General features: G+C 38.6%; 3 non-coding genes and 1 pseudogene across 3 annotated transcripts; all 4 read left to right on the top strand.

Annotated features, from left to right (window-relative positions):
* The window catches only part of LOC130980591 (protein DETOXIFICATION 29-like), a 74,058-nt pseudogene that overhangs the window by 39,763 nt on the left and 10,327 nt on the right, over positions 1-23,968 (top strand).
* Positions 107-214, top strand: LOC130983415 (small nucleolar RNA R71). The gene has a single exon (XR_009087408.1). It is a non-coding gene; the product is annotated as a small nucleolar RNA R71 (small nucleolar RNA).
* On the top strand, positions 4,247-4,354 carry LOC130984671 (small nucleolar RNA R71). Its single transcript, XR_009088588.1, has one exon. It is a non-coding gene; the product is annotated as a small nucleolar RNA R71 (small nucleolar RNA).
* LOC130984174 (small nucleolar RNA R71) lies at positions 12,355-12,458 on the top strand. Its single transcript, XR_009088124.1, has one exon. It is a non-coding gene; the product is annotated as a small nucleolar RNA R71 (small nucleolar RNA).

Below are 23,968 nucleotides of genomic sequence, written 5' to 3'. Positions count from 1 at the left end.
CAGGCGTCTTCTTCAGATGAAGAGATCCTCCAGCAGAGCTATCCAAAGACATCTTGGACAGTTCAGAGAGACCATCATAGAAAATACCTATGATGCTCCATTCAGAAAGCATATCAGAAGGACATTTTCTGATCAATTGTTTGTATCTTTCCCAAGCTTCATAGAGGGATTCTCCTTCCTTCTGCCTGAAGGTTTGGACTTCCACTCTAAGCTTACTCAATTTTTGAGGTGGAAAGAACTTTGCCAAGAAGGCATTGACTAGCTTTTCCCAAGAGTTCAGGCTTTCTTTAGGTTGTGAGTCCAACCATGTCCTAGCTCTGTCTCTTACAGCAAAAGGGAATAGCATTAGTCTGTAGACCTCAGGGTCAACCCCATTAGTCTTGACAGTGTCACAGATTTGCAAGAATTCAGCTAAAAACTGATGAGGATCTTCCAATGGAAGTCCATGGAACTTGCAATTCTGTTGCATTAGAGAAACTAATTGAGGCTTAAGCTCAAAGTTGTTTGCTCCAATGGCAGGGATAGAGATGCTTCTCCCATAGAAGTCGGGAGTAGGTGCAGTAAAGTCACCCAGCACCTTCCTTGCATTATTGGCATTGTTGTTGTTTTCGCCTGCCATGGGTTCTTCTTCTTTGAAGATTTCTGTTAGGTCCTCTACAGAGAGTTGTTCCTTAGCTTCTCTTAGCTTTCGCTTCAAGGTCCTTTCAGGTTCAGGGTCAGCTTCAACAAGAATGCCTTTGTCTTTGTTCCTGCTCATATGAAAGAGAAGAGAACAAGAAAATGTGGAATCCTCTATGTCACAGTATAGAGATTCCTTGAGGTGTCAGAGAAGAAGAAAATTAGAAGGAAGAGGTAGAAGAATTCGAACTTAATCAGATAAGGTTCGAATTGTGCATTGAGAAGGAGTGGTACTCCATAAATAGAAGGATGTGAGAAGAGGGGAAGGAATTTCGAAAATTAAGTTAAAAAGATTTTAAAAACATTTTGAAAAACTTTAATTGATTTTCGAAAACCAAGAGTGGGAAAGAAATCAAGTGATTTTTGAAAAAGATTTTGAATTTAGAAAAAGATATGATTGAAAACTGTTTTGAAAAAGATGTGATTAAAAAGATATGATAAAAAAAATTATGCTTTTAAAAAGATATGATTGAAAAGATATGGTTTGAAAACAATTTAAAAAGATTTGATTTTAAAAATTAATGACTTGCCTAACAAGAAAAGATATGATTCAAACATTAAACCTTTCTCAACAGAAAAGGCAGCATACTTGAAATGTTCAATCAAATCATTAATTGTTAGCAAGTATCTTTGAAAGAGAAAGAAATTGATTTTGAAAAAGATTTGATTGAAAAGATATGATTTGAAAAAGATTTGATTTTGAAAAAACTTTGAAAACTTGAAAAAAAAATTGATTTGAAAACAAAATCTTCCCTCTTGTGCCATCCTGGCGTTAAACGCCCAGAATGGTGCACATTCTGGCATTTAACGCCCAATGCACTACCTTTTTGGGCGTTAAACGCCCAACCAGGCACCCTGGCTGGCGTTTAAACGCCAGTCTGTCCTTCTTCACTGGGCGTTTTGAACGCCCAGCTTTTTCTGTGTAATTCCTCTGCTGCATGTTCTGAATCTTCAGTTCCCTGTACTATTGACTTGAAAATAGAACCAAGATCAAATAAACAATGCATGTAAGACACCAAACTTAAAATTAGACACTAGACTCAAACAAGAAACATAAAATATTTTTGGTTTTTATGATTTTGAAAATTTTTTGGATTTTTCGAAAATTATATGAAAATAGAAAATAAAGGTTTCAGAATTCTTAATTTGAATTCCAGGAATCATTGCAATGCTAGTCTAAGACTCTGGTCCAGGAATTAGACATGGCTTCACAGCCAGCCAAGCTTTCAAAAAAAAAACTTCGGTCCAAAACACTAGACATGGCCAATGGCCAGCCAAGCCTTAGCAGATCATTGCTCCAATAGCCAGATTGATAGAAATCAACAAGCTCTTGTGATGATCAGTTGAAACCTCGGTCCAATAAGATTAGACATGGCTTCTCAGCCAGCCAGATTTCAACAGATCATCATGAAACTCTAGAATTCATTCTTAAGAACTCTGAAAAATACCTAATCTAAGCAACAAGATGAACCGTCAGTTGTCCATACACGAAACAATCCCCGGCAACGGCGCCAAAAACTTGGTGTGCGAAATTGTGATCACAACTTTTCACAACTCAAATAATCCCTAGTAATGGCCCCAAAGACTTGGTGCTCAATACCATGGCATAAACACAACTTTGCACAACTAACCAGCAAGTGCACTGGGTCGTCCAAGTAATAAACCTTACGCGAGTAAGGGTCGATCCCACGGAGATTGTCGGTATGAAGCAAGCTATGGTCACCTTGTAAATCTTAGTCAGGCAGACTCAAATGGGTATAGATGATATATGAATAAAACATAAAGATAAAGATAGAGATACTTATGTATATCATTGGTGAGAGCTTCAGATAAGCGTATGAAGATGCTTGTCCCTTCCGTCTCTCTGCTTTCCTACTGTCTTCATCCAATCCTTCTTACTCCTTTTCATGGCAAGCTTATGCAAGGGTTTCACCGTTGTCAGTGGCTACCTCCCATCCTCTCATTGGAAATGTTCAACGCACCCTGTCACGGCACGGCTATCCATCTGTCGGTTCTCGATCAGGCCGGAATAGAATCCAGTGATTCTTTTGCGTCTGTCACTAACGCCCCGCCCTCAGGAGTTTGAAGCACGTCACAGTCATTCAATCATTGAATCCTACTCAGAATACCACAGACAAGGTTAGACCTTCCGGATTCTCTTGAATGCCGCCATCAGTTCTTGCCTATACCACGAAGACTCTGATCTCACGGAATGGCTGGCTCGTTTGTCAGGCGAGCACTCGGTTGTCAGGCAATCAACCATGCATCGTGTATCAGGAATCCAAGAGATAAACATTAGAGCCTTGTTTGCTTGTAGAACAGAAGTGGTTGTCAGTCACTTGTTCATAAGTGAGAATGATGATGAGCGTCACATAATCATCACATTCATCAAGTTCTTGAGTACGAATGAATATCTTGGAATAAGAACAAGCGGAATTGAATAGAAGAACAATAGTAATTGCATTAATAATCGAGGTACAGCAGAGCTCCACACCTTAATCTATGGTGTGTAGAAACTCCACCGTTGAAAATAAATAAGAACAAGAGTGATCATTGGTTTCAGCCCCAGAGAGGGAACCAGAAGAACCAAGATCTGATCTAAGAACTAGATGTCCGAAGATGAAAAATACAATAGTAAAAGGTCCTACTTATAGGGAACTAGTAGCTTAAGAATTACAAAGATGAGTAAAAGACATAAAAATCCACTTCCGGGCCCACTTGGTGTGTGCTTGGGCTGAGCAATGAAGCATTTTTCGTGTAGAGACTCTTCTTGGAGTTAAACGCCAGCTTTTATGCCAGTTTGGGCGTTTAACTCCCATTTTGGTGCCAGTTCCGGCGTTTAACGCTGGGAAATCTGAAGGTGACTTTGAACGCCGGTTTGGGCCATCAAATCTTGGGCAAAGTATAGACTATCATATATTGCTGGAAAGCCCAGGATGTCTACTTTCCAACGCCGTTAAGAGTGCGCCAATTGAGCTTCTGTAGCTCCAGAAAATCCACTTCGAGTGCAGGGAGGTCAGAATCCAACAGCATCTGCAGTCCTTTTCAGTCTTTGAATCAGATTTTTGCTCAGGTCCCTCAATTTCAGCCAGAAAATACCTGAAATCACAGAAAAACACACAAACTCATAGTAAAGTCCAGAAAAGTGAATTTTAACTAAAAACTAATAAAAATATACTAAAAACTCAACTAAATATACTAAAACCATACTAAAAACAATGCCAAAAAGCGTACAAATTATCCGCTCATCAGTACTGTTTGGTGCATTTTACATTCCAGACAGACTTTGAGAAATCAAATTGACTTGCTGAGTCAATATTTTGTTCTGAGCCAATATGGCATTCAGAGTATCAATCTCAAGAACTCCTTTCTTCTGATTTGTCCCATTGTTCACAGGATTCCTTTCAGAAGTATACATGAATTGGTTATTTGCAACCATTTCAATGAGCTCTTGAGCTTCTGTAGGCGTCTTCTTCAGATGAAGAGATCCTCCAGCAGAGCTATCCAAAGACATCTTGGACAGTTCAGAGAGACCATTATAGAAAATACCTATGATGCTCCATTCAGAAAGCATATCAGAAGGACATTTTCTGATCAATTGTTTGTATCTTTCCCAAGCTTCATAGAGGGATTCTCCTTCCTTCTGTCTGAAGGTTTGGACTTCCACTCTAAGCTTACTCAATTTTTGAGGTGGAAAGAACTTTGCCAAGAAGGCATTGACTAGCTTTTCCCAAGAGTTCAGGCTTTCTTTAGGTTGTGAGTCCAACCATGTCCTAGCTTTGTCTCTTACAGCAAAAGGGAATAGCATAAGTCTGTAGACCTCAGGGTCAACTCCATTAGTCTTGACAGTGTCACAGATTTGCAAGAATTCAGCTAAAAACTGATGAAGATCTTCCAGTGGAAGTCCATGGAACTTGCAATTCTGTTGCATTAGAGAAACTAATTGAGGCTTAAGCTCAAAGTTGTTTGCTCCAATGGCAGGGATAGAGATGCTTCTCCCATAGAAGTCGGGAGTAGGTGCAGTAAAGTCACCCAGCACCTTCCTTGCATTGTTGGCATTGTTGTTGTTTTCGGCTGCCATGGGTTCTTCTTCTTTGAAGAATTCTGTTAGGTCCTCTACAGAGAATTGTGCTTTAGCTTCTCTTAGCTTTCGCTTCAAGGTCCTTTCAGGTTCAGGGTCAGCTTCAACAAGAATGCTTTTGTCTTTGCTCCTGCTCATATGAAAGAGAAGAGAACAAGAAAATGTGGAATCCTCTATGTCACAGTATAGAGATTCCTTGAGGTGTCAGAGGAAAAGAAAAATAGAAGGAAGAGGTAGAAGAATTCGAACTTAGTGAGATAGAGTTCGAATTGTGCATTGAGGAGGAGTGGTACTCCATAAATAGAAGGATGTGAGAAGAGAGGAAGAAATTTTCGAAAATTAAGTAAAAGATATTGAAAACATTTTGAAAAAAAAGTAATTGATTTTCGAAAACTAAAAGTGGAAAAGAAATCAAGTGATTTTTGAAAAAGATTTTTGAAATTAGAAATCAAAAAGATATGATTGAAAACTATTTTGAAAAAGATATGATTTGAAAAACAATTTAAAAAGATTTGATTTTAAAAAATAATGACTTGCCTAACAAGAAAAGATATGATTCAAACATTAAACCTTTCTCAATAGAAAAGGCAACATACTTGAAATGTTCAGTCAAATCATTAATTGTTAGCAAGTATCTTTGAAAAAGGAAAGAAATTGATTTTGAAAACATTTGATTGAAAAGATATGATTTGAAAAAGATTTGATTTTGAAAAACTTTGAAAACTTGAAAAAAAATTGAATTAAAAACAGAATCTTCCCTCTTGTGCCATCCTGGCGTTAAACGGCCAGAATGGTATTCATTCTGGCGTTTAACGCCCAAAATGCTACCCTTTTGGGCGTTAAACGCCCAGCCAGGTACCATGGCTGGCGTTTAAACGCCAGTTTTTCCTTCTTCACTGGGCGTTTTGAACGCCCAGCTCTTTCTGTATAATTTCTCTGCTGCATGTACTGAATCTTCAGTTCCCTGTATTATTGACTTGAAAATAGAACCAAGATCAAATAAACAATGCATGCAAGACACCAAACTTAAAATAAGACACTAGACTCAAACAAGAAACATAAAATATTTTTGGTTTTTATGATTTTGTAAAAAATTTTTTTTTTGGATTTTTTGAAAATTAAGTGGAAGAAGAAAATAAAGGTATCAAAATTCTTAATGAGAATTCCAGGAATCATGCAATGCTAGTCTAAAGCTTCAGTCTAAAGGAATTAGACATGAATAACCAAGCTTCAGCAGGACATTGCATTCAAGAGCTAAATTGATGATAATCAATCAGCTTTGGTGATGATAAGAACATCACCTTGAAACACTAGAATTCATTCTTAAGAACTCTGAAAAATACCTAATCTAAGCAACAAGATGAACCGTCAGTTGTCCATACTCGAAACAATCCCCGGCAACGGTGCCAAAAACTTGGTATGCGAAATTGTGATCTCTACTTTTCACAACTCAAATAATCCCCAGTAATGAATCCAAAAACTTGGTGTTCAATACCATGGCATAAACACAACTTCGCACAACTAACCAGCAAGTGCACTGGGTCGTCCAAGTAATAAACCTTACGCGAGTAAGGGTCGATCCCACGGAGATTGTTGGTATGAAGCAAGCTATGGTCACCTTGTAAATCTTAGTCAGGCAGACTCAAATGGGTATGGGTGATATATGAATAAAACATAAAGATAAAGATAGAGATACTTATGTAAATCATTGGTGAAAACTTCAGATAAGCGAATGGAGATGCTTTGTCCCTTCCGTCTCTCTGCTTTCCTACTGTCTTCATCCAATCCTTCTTACTCCTTTCCATGGCAAGCTGTATGCAAGGGTTTCACCGTTGTCAGTGGCTACCTCCCATCCTCTCAGTGGAAATGTTCAACGCACCCTGTCACGGCACGGCTATCCAACTGTCGGTTCTCGATCATGTCGGAATAGAATCCAGTGATTCTTTTGCGTCTGTCACTAACGCCCCACAATCGCGAGTTTGAAGCTCGTCACAGTCATTCAATCATTGAATCCTACTCAGAATACCACAGACAAGGTTTAGACCTTCCGGATTCTCTTGAATGCCGCCATCAATTCTAGCTTATACCACGAAGATTCCGGTTAAAGAACCCAAGAGATAAACATTAGAGCCTTGTTTGCTTGTAGAACAAAAGTGGTTGTCAGTCACTTGTTCATGAGTGAGAATGATGATGAGCATCACATAATCATCACATTCATCAAGTTCTTGAGTGCGAATGAATATCTTGGAATAAGAACAAGCTGAATTGAATAGAAGAACAATAGTAATTGCATTAATACTCGAGGTACAGCAGAGCTCCACACCTTAATCTATGGTGTGTAGAAACTCCACCGTTGAAAATACATAAGAACAAGGTCTAGGCATGGCCGTGAGGCCAGCCTCCCAATGATCTAAGATAGCATAAGACTAAGGATAGCTACCCAGATTCCAAGACATCAAATACAATAGCAAAAGGTCCTATTTATAGGGAACTAGTAGCTTAAGAATTACAAAGATGAGTAAATGACATAAAAATCCACTTCCGGGCCCACTTGGTGTGTGCTTGGGCTGAGCATTGAAGCATTTTCGTGTAGAGACTCTTCTTGGGGTTAAACGCCAGCTTTTGTGCCAGTTTGGGCGTTTAACTCCCACTTTGGTGCCAGTTCCGGCGTTTAACGCTGGGAATTCTGAAGGTGACTTTGAACGCCGGTTTGGGCCATCAAATCATGGGCAAAGTATGAACTATCATATATTGCTGGAAATCCCAGGATGTCTACTTTCCAACGCCGTTGAGAGCGCGCCAATTGGGTTTCTGTAGCTCCAGAAAATCCACTTCGAGTGCAGGGAGGTCAGAATCCAACAGCATCTGCAGTCCTTTTCAGTCTCTGAATCAGATTTTTGCTCAGGTCCCTCAATTTCAGCCAGAAAATACCTGAAATCACAGAAAAACACACAAACTCATAGTAAAGTCCAGAAAAGTGAATTTTAACTAAAAACTAATAAAAATATACTAAAAACTCAACTAAATATACTAAAAACATGCTAAAAACAATGCCAAAAAGCGTACAAATTATCCGCTCATCACTCTTCTTAGTGATGGGCTTATCCTCCTCAATGGGGATATCTCCTTCTATGATAACTCCAGCTGAGTAACATAGATGGCAAATAAGATGAGGAAAAGCTAGTCTTGCCATGGTGGAGGATTTTTCGGCTATTTTGTAGAATTCAAGGGAGATGACTTCATGAACTTCTACTTCCTCTCCAATCATGATGCTATGAATCATGATGGCCCGATCCACAGTAACTTCGGATCGGTTGCTAGTGGGGATGATGGAGCGTTGGATGAACTCCAACCATCCTCTAGCCACAGGCTTGAGGTCTAGTCTTCTTAATTGAACCGGCTTGCCTTTGGAGTCTCTTTTCCATTGAGCTCCTTCCACACATATGTCCATAAGAACTTGGTCCAACCTTTTATCAAAGTTGACCCTTCTAGTGTAGGAGCGTGCATCTCCTTGCATCATGAGCAAGTTGAATGCCAACCTCACATTTTTCAGACTAAAATCTAAGTATTTTCCCCGAACCATTGTAAGATAATTCTTTGGATTCGGGTTCACACTTTGATCATGGTTCCTAGTGATCCATGCATTGGCATAGAACTCTTGAACCATTAAGATTCTGACTTGTTGAATAGGGTTGGTAAGAACTTCCCAACCTCTTCTTAGGATTTCATGTTGGATCTCCGGATACTCATTTTTCTTGAGTTTGAAAGGGACCTCGGAGATCACCTTCTTCTTGGCCACAACTTCATAGAAGTGGTCTTGATGGACTTTGGAGATGAATCTCTCCATCTCCCATGACTCGGAGGTGGAAGCTTTTGTCTTTCCTTTCCCTTTTCTAGAGGTTTCTCCGGTATTAGGTGCAATCAATGGCTGTAGAAAAACAAAAAGCTAAGCTTTTACCACACCAAACTTAGAATATTGCTCGCCCTCAAGCAAGAGAAGAAAGAAGAAGAAGAATGAGGAGGAGAAAATATGGAGTAAAAGGAGAAGTGTTTGGTTTCGGCCAAGGTGGAGAAGAAAGGGTTGTGGTGTGTGAAAATGAAGAAGGATAGATGGGTATATATAGTGAAGGGAGAGGGAGTAGGTTCGGCTATTTAGGGTGGGTTTGGGTGGGAAAGAGATTTTGAATTTTGAAGGTAGGTGGGGATCCTATTTTTAATTTTAATATTTTTTTTCTGACTCCACATGATCATGAACCTAATAAAACATAAAAGAACAATAAAAGAAAAATAAAATAAGATAAATAAAAATTGGGTTGCCTTCCAATAAGCGCTCCTTTAATGTCACTAGCTTGACAGTGGGCTCTTGTGGAGCCTCAAAGGTGATCAGGTCAATGTTGTAGACTCCCAACACCAAACTTAGAGTTTGGATATGGGGATTCAACACCAAACTTAGAGTTTGGCTGTGGCCTCTCAACACCAAACTTAGAGTTTGATTGTAGGGGCTTTGTTTGACTCTGTACTGAGAGAAGCTTTTCATGCTTCCTCTCTATGTATACAGAAGAATGCCCTTGGGTCTTAAACACAAGGTAGTCCCCATTCAATTGAAGGACTAATTCTCCTCTGTTAACATCTATCACAGCTCCTTCTGTGGCTAGGAAAGGTCTTCCAAGGATGATGCATTCATCCTCCTCCTTCCTAGTGTCTAAGATTATGACATCAGCAGGGATGTAAAGGCCTTCAACCTTCACTAACACGTCCTCTACTAATCCATAAGCTTATCTTACTGACTTGTCTGCCATTTGTAATGAGAATATGGTAGGTTGTACCTCAATGATCCCCAGCTTCTCCATAACAGAGAGTGGCATAAGATTTATGCCTGACCCTAGGTCACACAGAGCCTTTTCAAAGGTCATGGTGCCTATAGTACAGGGTATTAAGAATTTACCAGGATCTTATTTCTTTTGAGGTAAAGTTTGCTGAACCCATGTATCTAGTTCACCAATGAGCAAGGGAGGTTCACCTTCCCAAGTCTCATTACCAAACAAATTGGCATTCAGCTTCATGATAGCTCCTAGATATTGAGCAACTTGCTCTCCAGTTACATCTTCATCCTCTTCAGAGGAAGAATAGTTTTCAGAGCTCATGAATGGCAGAAGGAGGTTTAATGGGATCTCTATGGTCTCTATATGACCTTCAGATTCCTTTAAGTCCTCAATAAGGAATTCCTTCTTGCTTGAGAGACGTCCCCTGAGGTCTTCCTCATTGGGGTTCACGTCCTCTCCTTCCTCTCTAGGTTCGGCCATGTTGATTATGTCAATGGCCTTGCACTCTCTTTTTGGATTCTCTTCAGTATTGCTTGGGAGAGTACTAGGAGGAGTTTCAGTGACTTTCTTACTCAGGTGGCCCACTTGTGCCTCCAAATTTCTGATGGAGGACCTTGTTTTACTCATGAAGCTTAAAGTGGCCTTAGACAGATCAGAGACTATATTTGCTAAGTTAGAGGTGCTCTGCTCAGAATTCTCTGTCTATTGCTAAAAAGATGATGGAAAAGGCTTGCTATTGCTAAACCTATTTCTTCCACCATTATTAAAGCCTTGTTGAGGCTTTTGTTGATCCTTCCATGAGAAATTTTGATGATTTCTCCATGAGGGGTTTGGTGCACGAAATTGCAATCACACTTTTGCAATCCCGCACAACTAACCAGCAAGTGCACTGGGTCATCCAAGTAATACCTTACGTGAGTAAGGGTCGATCCCACGGAGATTGTCGGCTTGAAGCAAGCTATGGTTATCTTGTAACTCTTAGTCAGGATATCAGAAATTATCAGGATTGATTGTGAAAAGCAAAAGAACATGAAATAAGTACTTGTTTTGCAGTAATGGAGAATAGGTTGAGGCTTTGGAGATGCTCCATCTTCTGAATCTCTGCTTTCCTACTGTCTTCTTCTTCAAACACGCAAGGCTCCTTCCATGGCAAGCTGTATGTAGGGTTTCACCGTTGTCAATGGCTACCTCCCATCCTCTCAGTGGAAATGTTCAACGCACCCTGTCACGGCACGGCTATCCATCTGTCGGTTCTCGATCAGGCCGGAATAGAATCCAATGATTCTTTTGCGTCTGTCACTAACGCCCCGCCTTCAGGAGTTTGAAGCTCGTCACAGTCATTCAATCATTGAATCCTACTCAGAATACCACAGACAAGGTTTAGACCTTCCGGATTCTCTTGAATGCCGCCATCAGTTCTAGCTTATACCACGAAGATTCTGATTAAAGAATCCAAGAGATATCTACTTAATCTAAGGTAGAACGGAGATGGTTGTCAGGCACACGTTCATAGTTGAGAATGATGATGAGTGTCACGGATCATCACATTCATCCAGTTTAAGAACAAGTAATATCTTAGAATGGAAGCAAGCATGATTGAATGAAAAACAGTAGTAATTGCATTAATCCATCAAGACACAGCAGAGCTCCTCACCCCCAACCATGGGGTTTAGAGACTCATGCTGTAAGAAGTACACAAAGAAACGTGTAAAGTGTCATGAGGTACAGATACCATGTCAAGAGATCCTATTAATAGTGAACTAGTAACCTAAGGTTTACAGAATTGAGTAAATGACAGAAAAATCCACTTCCGGGCCCACTTGGTGTGTGCTTGGGCTGAGCATTGAAGCTTTTATGTGTAGAGTCCTTTTCTGGAGTTAAACGCCAGCTTTCATGCCAGTTTGGGCGTTTAACTCCAATTTTTATGCCAGTTCCAGCGTTAAACGCTGGAAATTCTGAGGCTGATTTGCAATGCCGGTTTGGGCCATCAAATCTCAGGCAAAGTATGGACTACTATACATTGCTGGAAAGCCCAGGATATCTACTTTCCAACGCCGTTGAGAGCGCGCCAATTGGGCTTCTGTAGCTCCAGAAAATCCACTTCGAGTGCAGGGAGGTCAGAATCCAACAGCATCTGCAGTCCTTTTCAGCCTCTAAATCAGATTTTTGCTCAGAACCCTCAATTTCAGTCAAAAAATACCTGAAATCACAGAAAAACACACAAACTCATAGTAAACTCCAGAAAAGTGAATTTTAACTAAAAACTAATAAAAATATACTAAAAACTCAACTAAATATACTAAAAACATACTAAAAACAATGCCAAAAAGCGTATAAATTATCCGCTCATCAGGGTTATAGGTATTGCCAAAGGCTTCCCCCATATAATTTACCTCTGCCATTGTAGAGTTTTCAGGATTATAAGCGTCTTCTTCAGAAGATGCCTCTTTAGTGCTGTTGGATGCATTTTGCCATCCATTCAGACTTTGAGAAATCATGTTGACTTGCTGAGTCAACATTTTGTTCTGAGCCAATATGGCATTCAGAGCATCAATTTCAAGAACTCCCTTCTTCTGAGGCGTCCCATTATTCACGGAATTCCTCTCAGAAGTGTACATGAATTGGTTATTTGCAACCATTTCAATAAGTTCCCGAGCTTCTGCAGGCGTTTTCTTTAGGTGAATGGATCCACCTGCAGAATGATCCAGTGACATCTTAGAGAACTCAGACAGACCATAGTATAATATATCTATCATGGTCCACTCTGAAAACATGTCAGAAGGATACTTTTTGGTCATCTGCTTGTATCTTTCCCAAGCTTCATAGAGGGATTCACCATCCTTTTGCTTGAAGGTCTAAACATCCACTCTAAGCTTGCTCAGCTTTTGAGGAGAAAAGAATTTAACCAAGAAGGCCGTGACCAGCTTATCCCAAGAGTCCAGGCTATCCTTAGGTTGTGAGTCCAACCATGTTCTAGCTCTGTCTCTTACAGCAAAAGGGAAAAGTATGAACCTGTAGACTTTAGGATCTACTCCATTAGTCTTAACAGTCTCACAGATCTGCAAGAACTCAGTTAAAAACTGGTAGGGATCTTCTGATGGAAGTCCATGAAACTTGCAGTTTTGTTGCATTAGAGCAACTAGTTGAGGTTTCAGCTCAAAGTTGTTTGCTCCAATGGCAGGAATTGAGATGCTTCTTCCATCAAACTTGGAAGTAGGTGTAGTATAATCACCAAGCATTCTTCTTGCATTATTGTTGTTGGGTTCGTATGCCATATCCTTTTCTTGTTCGAAAATTTCAGTAAGGTTGTCTCTAGATTATTGTAATTTAGCTTCTCTTAGTTTTCTCTTAAGAGTCCTTTCAGGTTCAGGATCAGCTTCAACAAGAATGCCTTTTTCCTTGTTCCTGCTCATATGAGAAAGAAGAGAACAAAAAAGGAAGAGGAATCCTCTATGTTACAGTATAGATATTCCTTTATGTTAGTAGAAGAAGAAAGGAATAGAAGAAGGCGAAGAGTTAAGAATCCAAACACAAGGGTGAAGATAGGTTCAGATTCGTGAGATGAAGAGAAGTGTTAGTAAATAAATAAATAAATAGAAGAAGATGAGAGGGGAAGAATTTCGAAAATAAATTTTGAAAAAGAGTTAGTGATTTTCGAAAATTTACATGGAAATAAAATTAAAATTAAAATTTAAAACAATTAATTAATTAAAAAATTTAAAAAGGAAGGAGAAATTTTCAAAAATTAGAGAGGGAAAAGTAGTTAGGTGGTTTTGAAAAAGATAATAAACAAACAAAAAGTCAATTAGTTAGTTGAAAAAGATTTGAAAATCAATTTTTTAAAAAGATAAGAAGATAAGACGTTAGAAGGGATATTTTGAAATCAAATTTTTGAAAGAGATATGATTTAAAAGGATATGATAAAAAGATATGATTAAAAAGATATGGTTGAAAAAGATTTAATTTTTAAAATTAAAATTAATTACTTGACTACCAAGAAACTAAAAGATATGATTCTAGAATTTAAAGATTGAACCTTTCTTAACAATAAAGTATCAAATTTCAATTTTTTGAATCAATCACATTACTTATTAGTTAAGTTTCAAAAATTTGAAATAAAATAAGAAAAAGATTTTGAAAAATAGTTTTAAATTTTCAAAAATCATAAGATAAAAGTAAAAGAGATTTGATTTTTGAAAAGGATTTTGAAAAGATAAGATTTTTAAAATTAAAAATTTTGACTTGACTTGTAAGAAATAACTAATTTTAAAAATTTTTTGACTAAGTCAACTCAAATTTTCAAAATTTTGAGAGAAAAAAGGAAAAGATATTTTTTTATTTTTGAATTTTGAATGATGAGAGGTAAAAACAACAAAAATGACTCAAAACATGAAAATTTTGGATCAAACACATAATGCATGCAAGAACACTATGAATGTCAAGATGAACACCAAGAACACTTTGAAGATCAAGATGAACATCAAGACTTATTTTTGAAAAATTTTCAAGAAAAGAAAACATGCAAGACACCAAACTTAGAAATCTTTAATGCTTGGACTCTAACAAACGAACAATGCATATGAAAAACAAGAAAAGACACAAAACAAGAAAATTCAAAGATCAAACAAGAAGACTTACCAAGAACAACTTGAAGATCATAAAGAACATATGCATGAATTTTCGAAAAATGCATAAATTTAAAAAAAAACATGTAATTGACACCAAACTTAAAATTGACTCTAGACTCAAACAAGAAACACAAAATATTTTTTATTTTTATGATTTTATAATTTTTTTGGATTTTTGTATATTTTTTTCGAAAATATATAGGAAAAATAAAATAAGAAATTCAAAATTTTTAATAAGAATTCCAGGAATATTTCAATGTTAGTCTAAAGCTCCGGTCCAGAAATTGGACATGGCTTAATAGCCAGCCAAGCTTTAGCATACATAGTTCAAGCATGTGAAGAGGAAGCCTCAGTTCAAAATAATTTAGACATGGCTTTACAGCCAACCAGGCTACAACATGCTTCATGAAACACTAGAATTCATTCTTAAAAATTTAGAATAATTTTTTTCGAAAACAAAAGTAAAAATTTTTTGAAAGATTTTTGAAAAATTTTTGAAAAAAAAAACAAAAAGAAAATTACCTAATCTGAGCAACAAGATGAACCGTCAGTTGTCCAAACTCGAACAATCCCCAGCAACGGCGCCAAAAACTTGGTGCACGAAATTGTGATCTCTAATAATGGCAATCAACTTGGTATGCGCGTTTATAACTCAGCACTTTCTTCACAACTTCGCACAACTAACCAGCAAGTGCACTGGGTCGTCCAAGTAATAAACCTTACGTGAGTAAGGGTCGATCCCACGGAGATTGTTGGTATGAAGCAAGCTATGGTCATCTTATAAATCTCAGTTAGGCGGATAATAATTGGTTATGGAGTTTTCGAATAATAATAATAAATAACTAGAAAATAAAGATAGAAATACTTATGTAAATCATTGGTGGAAATTTCAGATAGGTGTATGAAGATGTTGTGCTCCTTTTGAATCTCTGCTTTCCTACTGCCTTCATCCAATCCTTTTTACTCCTTTCCATGGCAAGCTGTATGTAGGGCATCACCATTGTCAATGGCTACATCCCATCCTCTCAGTGAAAATGGTCCAAATGCTCTGTCACAGCACGGCTAATCATTTGTCGGTTCTCGATCATGTCGGAATAGAATCCATTGATTCTTTTGCATTTGTCATCACGCCCAACAATCGCGAATTTGAAGCTCGTCACAGTCATTCAATCCCTGAATCCTACTCGGAATACCACAGACAAGGTTTAGAATTTCCGAATTCTCATGAATGCTGCCATCAATTCTAGCTTATACCACGAAGATTCTGTTAAGGAATCCAAGAGATATGCGCTCGGTCTAAGGTAGAACAGAAGTGGTTGTCAGTCACGCGTTCATAGGTGAGAATGATGATGAGTGTCACGGATCATCACATTCGTCATGGTGAAGTGCAACGAATATCTTAGAACAGGAATAAACTGAATTAAATAGAAAATAGTAGTAATTACATTAAAACTTGAGGTACAGCAGAGCTCCACACCCTTAATCTATGGTGTGTAGAAACTCCACCGTTGAAAATACATAAGTGATAGTGGTCCAGGCATGGCCGAATGGCCAGCCCCCATAAACGTGATCAACAGCCTCCTAAAATGTCCTATTTATACTAGACTAGCTACTAGGGTTTACAGAAGTAAGTAATTGATGCAGAAATACACATTCGGGGCCCACTTGGTGTGTGCTTGGGCTGAGCTTGAGCTTTACACGTGCAGAGGCTTTTTTTAAAGTTGAACGCCAAGTTGTAATGTGTTTTTGGCGTTCAACTCTGGTTCGTGACGTGTTTCTGGCGTTTGACTCTAGAATGCAGCATGGAGCTGGCGTTGAGCCCCAGTTTACGTCATCTAATCACAAATAAAGTATGGACTATTATATATTGCTGGAAAGCTCTGGATGTCTACTTTCCAACGCCATTAAGAGTGCGCCATTTGGAGTTCTGTAGCTCCAGAAAATCCATTTTGAGTGCAGGAAGGTCAGAATCCAACAGCATCAGCAGTCCTTTGTCAGCCTTCTATCAGAGTTTTGCTCAGGTCCCTTAATTTCAACCAGAAATTACCTGAAATCATAGAAAAACACACAAACTCATAGTAAAGTCCAGAAATGTGAATTTAGCATAAAAACTAATGAAAACATCCATAAAAGTAACTATATCCTACTAAAAACTACCTAAAAATAATGCCAAAAAGCGCATAAATTATCCGCTCATCAATGTCGTACTATGTTGACCTGCTGTTGTAGCTGACACATTTTTTATTTCAATGTTCCAGAGAAAGCTGGAGTTCTGTGAGGAAGAAGATTCTGACTTCGGGGAGTTAAGGAATATACGGCAGCGTGGACATGGATCTCCCTTCACGTTCTACACACACACACACCAGTTGGCAGATGACATCAGAAGATATGCCCAAGGTAATATGTATGAAGTATCCCTAGTAAGTCGTTGTACGAGTATAAGGCGATGTAAATTTTTTTTCCAAGCCGCAACTCTTACCAGCATTGACTGCTCGTCTCAATAAATAAATTTTTCTTCTTGCACTGGCAACACTTTGCACTGAAGTGGTTCTTTTCATGTTAAACAAATGTCTTGGTGTAGTTTGTATGTGATTTTTTTGTTCTGAATAGGGTGTGAGGGGCCTGCACTAAAAATAGATATCTTTCGTGTGTGCGATCTTCTATTTTTAAATGGACAGTCTCTTTTAGAATGTCTTTCTCGGCATGAACGGGTAACAAATGATTTTTTTTTAAATGGTCGTGCAGTACATGGATATCTATTTTTGGCCCCCTCCAGGGATGCAATTCTTTGGCCATGAACTTGTTGTGGCTGCATATGTGTTTGCTGAAGACTTAGATCAAAAGTGCAGATAGCCACATCTCTGAATAATTTCAACATTTATTGTTCACCTGTTTTCACCCTTTTTTACTACAACTTTTCTATTCTATTCATAACATATTTCCTTTGTTTGTAGTGAGCTACTTGTCCAAAACGACCATCGTGTTGGCAACAGAAAGGCTTTGTAGACACTGAGACCTGGAGAAGAGGTGGTGGATGATATAATCAACCTTGTTGCGGTGTTAACGGCGGGGAAGGACCAGCATCAATGGTGGCTTCTGACAACCATTTTGGTAAGTTTTCATTCATTTCATGATACACATTTCCCAAATCGAAAACATGTATTCAATGCCTCACTACTACTCGTGACAGCAAATTGCATTAAACCCAGCTTTTCATTGCAAATCAACTTTGGATTACATAAAAGCCAAATATATGGGCTTGGCAGACAACCTCCTAAAGGTACCCCATTTCAAATAATCGTTTTTGTCAGCGGTATTGCTGAAGTAGATTGGAAGGTTGCCGTTCGACTGTACATGTCTTTATTTCACCAACATTTGAATGCCAGATATATGTTGCCCTTCATAGTGGCCGTCATTGGTACTTGATGATAGTCGACATGTGGGAGGAGAAGCTGGTATACCTTGATTCGCTTAAGCGTAGCTCGGAACGAGAAGGAATGATCAACCAAATATTAGACGTTGAGTCATATCGGCCACTTATCTGCTTACTGCTACATTTTCGATTTCATTCATTGTACATTAGCAGTTGTAAAGTAATACATACAGGTCAGGTTTATCGACCACATACTCGCTGACAAGAGGTGCTATGAAAAGCAAAATATCACCCCTAAGAAGGTGTCCAGCTTTAAGGTCTTTAAGCCGTTGGTCTCCCAGCAAGCTGAGGACTCGTAAGTTGCAAATGATGTTGAAACAGGATTTGAAGGAATTTTTATAATCTGATTTTATTTTTATTTTACTATTTTGCTGTATCCCTTTGAGAATGAGAAATTAAAACAAAACATAGGAAACAGTCGCGGTGAAGGACAAGATATAAGCAACTGTAAAATTAAAGGATGTGAATTTTTTCCTTAGGTTACTAACAACGGTGGTGTCGCAGAAGTAAAGAAAAATTTGCAGGGTTGAAAGACTAAAAAGGATGCCATTTTTTACTTAGGTTGATGAAAATGATGTTGAAACAGGATTTAAAAAAACAGGTCCTCTAGTTTGTTGACAAAATTTAATTTCTGAAACAGGATGGATTGTGGAGTGTGGGTATCAGAATGGATGATCCTCACCCACTTGTGGGCATCATATGAGATGGAGGTAAAGCTTATTTCATGTCATAACGTATTGACGTTGATTAAGCCTGTTGTAGTCCTACGTTGCCTAATTCCGTGATTGAATCATCGCCTTAGGAGGTCAACGACAGCACCCGGATATTATTGGCCATAGACCTTGTCATGGGCAGTCTCAACCCTATTCCTGAGGAAGTGACTGAAAATGCAAGGAGGTATTAGGATATGTCAAACAGAGCATCCTACAAGAAGGAAAAGAGACAAAGGAAGAAGGCCAACTCCCCTACCGGTCCCCTGAGCCCCTCACTCTGAGGGCTTTAGCAGCTGCCAGCTGCCACCGAGCCTCGTGTGGTGGTGTTTGCCTTTTTTTGGAACATAGTTGTAGCTGCCTTTGACCTTCCTTTGCTGACTTTTTGGTTTGCCTAACACATCCAGAAGCATTTTGTCTGATATAACTCCTTGATGAATTTACTATGTAATAGATTACCTTGCATCACTACTACTTATGAACACTTGTTAGGGGTCAACAATGCTCTGTTTTACCAACATTTTGATGGTGGCTGAAGGAAATAGTAGTACCCCTGGAATTTGATTCTCCATACTTTGTTTGGGGATATTCATGTATTTAATCTTTAAGCAAGTGATCATGAATGCAACAAACAAGGGAGACCCCATTTAAAAACACTTGTTTTTAACACCTGTTTTATTATTCATCCCCAACTTTGTTATCATCATTATGATCAAAAAATTATGCTTTTGTTAACTGACGATAGTATTTACAAAATTCAAAATCAATGTGTTAAACTTCAACTTTATCTGTTGCTCTAAAACGTCACATTTTCTTATGAGAGACGATGTTGGTTCTGTGTAACTTGAACTTTACATATGGCATTGAAATGTAACATTTTCTTATGAGAGACTATCTTAGTACTACATAACTCCCAACACTAGTTTTTCTACTACTTCACATGTACAGAGATGGACTATCTTAGGCCCTGTTTTAGCATATTATGTTTACGTATAATAAAAAAATTATTATAGTTGAGATTGACTCCCCTAATCCATAATAATACACTTAATTGACTGACATGATCTTGCATGTTGTGGTTTGGAATGTATACCTTGACTTCTAATATTTTTTTTACTATTCATTATGTACATAGAAATGGGGTAGTGATCACATTGCCTTGGCTTCTGAATTGGCAATCATAAAAGATGGTACCCAAGTCTACGGTGAAGTTTAATGGCATTTTGCTTTGCCCACTCCTGAGCTTTTTGCTATTCTGACATCATAAGTGGTTCTAAATCGGGCAAAATTCCCAACTCTCAGGGCCAATTGTTCTTACAGAAAAGTAGAGATGAATGGCAACCTTAGTTATTAGGATTAAATTTATGTATTAAGTATATCGATTATCAAGTTAATTTTGTACATCTTAAATGAGTTGCACGATTTTGAAAATATTGAGCTGCTAGGCAATAAGTTGACATGGAAAGAGCTAATAATTTGTAGGATTTATTTTAGTTGGTGAAATAAACGTGCCACATAATCACATCTTATGGACCAAATTGCATAATTACTATAATGTGATCAAATGGAAGGATTGCGGGGCTTGTTCTCCTAATCTCAATACTCCTTTCAAATTGTGTTATTTCATGTTTTCTATATAGCAAAACAGATTTTATGATCTTAAATAGGATCAAATCAAATGATTATTCAGTTATTGTGATAATCTCACTTGGCACCACCGCTCTGGAGCAAAAAAATCCGGCTAAATTTGCTTATACATCTCAGCAACTAACCTTGTAAACTACAGAAACAAGCAAATTAAATTTAAATTGAGTATACTTAATTTACGGGAACAAACAGGAATTTGGCACCAGATTACAATTTGGCCAATGCAAAAAATAACCTAGAACAAATTCAAGAGACGAGCAATATTTTCAGCTTGAAGTACCGTGGCACATAACTCAAAGAGGTAACTTAATGCAGTAATAAAAACAGAGAAAAGAAATTTGCAGGTTGCCTCCAAAGGATGGATCAAACTAATGAAAGAAGGAACTTATCCACAAAATCAAGATTTCATAAAATTAACACATTGAAAAAAAAAATTGCTATTTAAGTAACCACAAAGAAATTCATACTCACTAATATCTATATCACGTTGTTCTATTTGGTGGAGCATAGGGCATGTCAGTTACTCTACAACATCTATTTAAGCCACACCGAAAACTATTGATCTTTGTTTTCATACTCACAAGTCTTATTTCCGGGTAAAACATGATAGCCGTCACGCAATATACGAGAAGTCGAGAAGCAATACTTTCACAAATGCCCAAAATATTCATTAACTTCACAAAGGCTTCTCTACCAGGGGTTCGACGCATGTTTAGTTACCACTACGACATAGTCATTCCACATGAATGATAGAAGTAATCATGATTTGTTCACTTTTTACTAAACCTAACCACCGGGGACATAATCCAAGTGATGTATCTTACTAGTCTACGACAAGCAAATTGAAAAAATGTACCATAAGATTACATGTTGCTAAAAACTCCACCGTTCATTGATTGATTGGTGAGTCTCAAACTTGTCTTGGATTACTTGCTAGCCTCTCGGTAACCCTGATTATGTCATGCATCATCTGCGTCGACAACAAATACATGTCAATTACTTGCATGCATGTGATGAAACAAATTTAACTATTCCAACTAACTACCGTACCTCCTCAATCTTCACACAGTTACTGTTGTTAAATTACATTGGGAAGACACAATCCCAACTTTCAAAACGGATATCCCGAGTTTGACTCCCCTCGTTTGGCCAGAACCCAGATTCTTCCACATCTGAGTCATCCACCGGTTCAGCCGCTTTAGGTGGAACCATGTTCGACACGTCACATCAACCCTAAGAAAAACAAACATGTAATTGGTGAATTCAAAATTTTTGAACCCATGTCACCAGTAATTTAGGCAAACAGATGCAATTATAATTCAAAATTTTTACACAAAGACTTTAAAACTACCCTTTGCTTACCGTTACACTAGGTGTTATGCAAACAGCACCTGAAATGGTTGTTATAACATCCACGGAAATACGTAATAGCAACACCCTCAACCCTATTACTACTAACATAGACAACTTAGGATTCCTAGTAACTTTGATTAACAAACCTTTGCATTTTCTGTTGGTGAGGAACCTTCTGACCCTAACTCTGCTGCCTTCTCATCCTCTGGTGGTTCTGCCTGCATATTCACTTCACGATTTCCAGTGCAGTGTCGCTTCGTGTGTCCAATTTTCTGACACATGCTACATTGCCTCTTCTTGCCACTCATTTTCTTAATCCGGAGAGACCCTTTGGTCTTAACCACGATGGGATCCTTGACATTGGGAGTATCTCTTCCCTTTGCCGACGGACCCTTCTGATCGCATGCTGCCTCAATTTGTTCACATAAAGCTCGTATGCCACTCATCGCTGTATTAAACAAATCCGGGCTCCGTGCAGCTACGAATGAAAACCACTGCGATGCAGAGTGAAATGCACTCAGACGTAACAAAAATTCCCTCTCACTGCACTCATCAGCTCTTCCTTCACTAAAGTTATCCAATGATTTAGCATCCTTACACCACCTCTTCAACACCAACCTTGATGGAATTTCCCTCGCAGGCTCATGCTTCAAAACAAAAAACATGTGTCAACATGGGTAACCCTTTTGAAACCGAAATTGGCAAGGACATTGAACCCTATTCACCACCCTATCATACAGTACCGTTAGTGGCCTACCCGGAATGCCGTAGTCTTCAACTGCGTACACCATAGTCATGGATCGTCAAACCTTTCTGACAAAGTTAACTGCACCGACACCTTCAAGTTCCCGCCTCACGTCCAAGCAAGGCGTGATCACTGGGTTGCCGTGAATGGACTTGAAGTGGGCCTCTAACTCATTATTCCGATACTCTCGTACCATCAACTCAACATTCTGCACCAGCTCAAGGATACTGTGCCTTGAATTAAGAAACTTTTTGACATTCGCATTAATCCCTTCACATCGAGAAGTTGTGTGGAACCCGGCACCGAATTTATTTTTTAAGTATACATTTGCCCATATTTTTTGCATATCATAAGTTTTCTTCGCCCAAAAACTATCATGAAGTCGATATTCTACAACAGCTGCATCCCACTCTGTCTCAAACTCTTCTATATCCATATTCGAGTACAACCACCTAGTGAAAAGTTGTCTTAAGCCTTCATCATTCACATTTGAAGTAACGTTCTTCTCCACATGCCAAGCACACAGCCTATGTGTGGCCTTCGGAAACACCGCCTTGATTGCTGCCCTCATTGAATCACACCCGTCTGTCACTGTCACCGATGGCTTTTTGTTGCACATTACCTCCAATAAATTTTCAAGCAACCACGTGTATAACCCAATGCTTTCATCCAACACCAAACCAAACCCAAATATGGTTGTTTGCTTATGATTGTTCGAACCAGAAAAGATTACCAAAGGTCTCATATATTTGTTTTTCTTGTAAGTCGAATCGAACGAAAGCACATCACCAAAGTATTGGTAATCAACCCGGCTCCCACCATCAGCCCAAAACAAGTTCGTTAACATATTTTTGTCCGTCAAATTGTACCTAGCCATGCACATCGGATCCGACACCGCTTTTCCCTCTAAATAAATTATTGCGGCGTTAGCATCTCCATCAACAATCTTCTTCTGATTGGTCTTCTCGATGTAGTTATAGGCATCCTTTTTGGTGAAACCCATCAGAGAATACCCCCCGGCTTACCCTGCCATATAACCTAGGATCTTTGACGTCAGGACACCATGTCCCTGCATGCCATTAATGTGTGCCATAGCTGAACAATTCATGTCTCTGAAACTGTTGATCATATGAACCATCCTCATAGGAGTTAAATCATGTTTGTGATCTAGTATAATTTTTCTAACCCTCCAAATTTCGCTGACCTCATCCCATAGGATTGACAACTTTGCGTCACAGTTTGTGTGCGTCTTCGATCTGTGGTCCCTCTTCCGGTCAAGCCTTTCGTAATGTTTGCGCTGTCTCAGTCCTGCTTTGTTGCAAAAAAACCTCCTCCTAATCACCCTTCTATTATCATCCTTTCTCGAGTCACCCTTGTAAATACCAAACCCATGACATTTGTCGTATCTCTTATAAAACTCATAGGCTGCTTCGTCCGTACAGAACACCTTCCTCATCATATCGGCTTCGGTCAGCATTAGCACGTCTCGATATTCAGTGGCTTCCCCCTCCACGCCTTCATCACAACTATCAGCTTTACCGTCTCCAGTCGGTCTCTCGTTTGTTTCAGAATGTGTTCCGACGCTAGCATCCTTTTGAATTCCAGCACCTTGGTTAACTCCATCATCTAGTTTTGCCTCCATCCACACAATTACACCACTGGCACAAATCACCTTTACTTGCTCAAATCAAATGGTAACGTCAAAATACTCAAAATTCAATAACATCAAATACACATTGTACTTAACAACATCAAATAAAACACATTAACTACACCAACTAACACAAATCTCGAGTTTTTTACTGTTGCAACAACAAAACCAAAAATATATTATGCAGAATTTATTAAATACATAAAAAGAGTTGACATG

Source organism: Arachis stenosperma, chromosome 5 (genome assembly GCF_014773155.1).
Source record: "Arachis stenosperma cultivar V10309 chromosome 5, arast.V10309.gnm1.PFL2, whole genome shotgun sequence".
Taxonomy (NCBI): Eukaryota; Viridiplantae; Streptophyta; class Magnoliopsida; order Fabales; family Fabaceae; genus Arachis; species Arachis stenosperma.
This window is presented reverse-complemented; position numbering and strand designations above follow the sequence as displayed.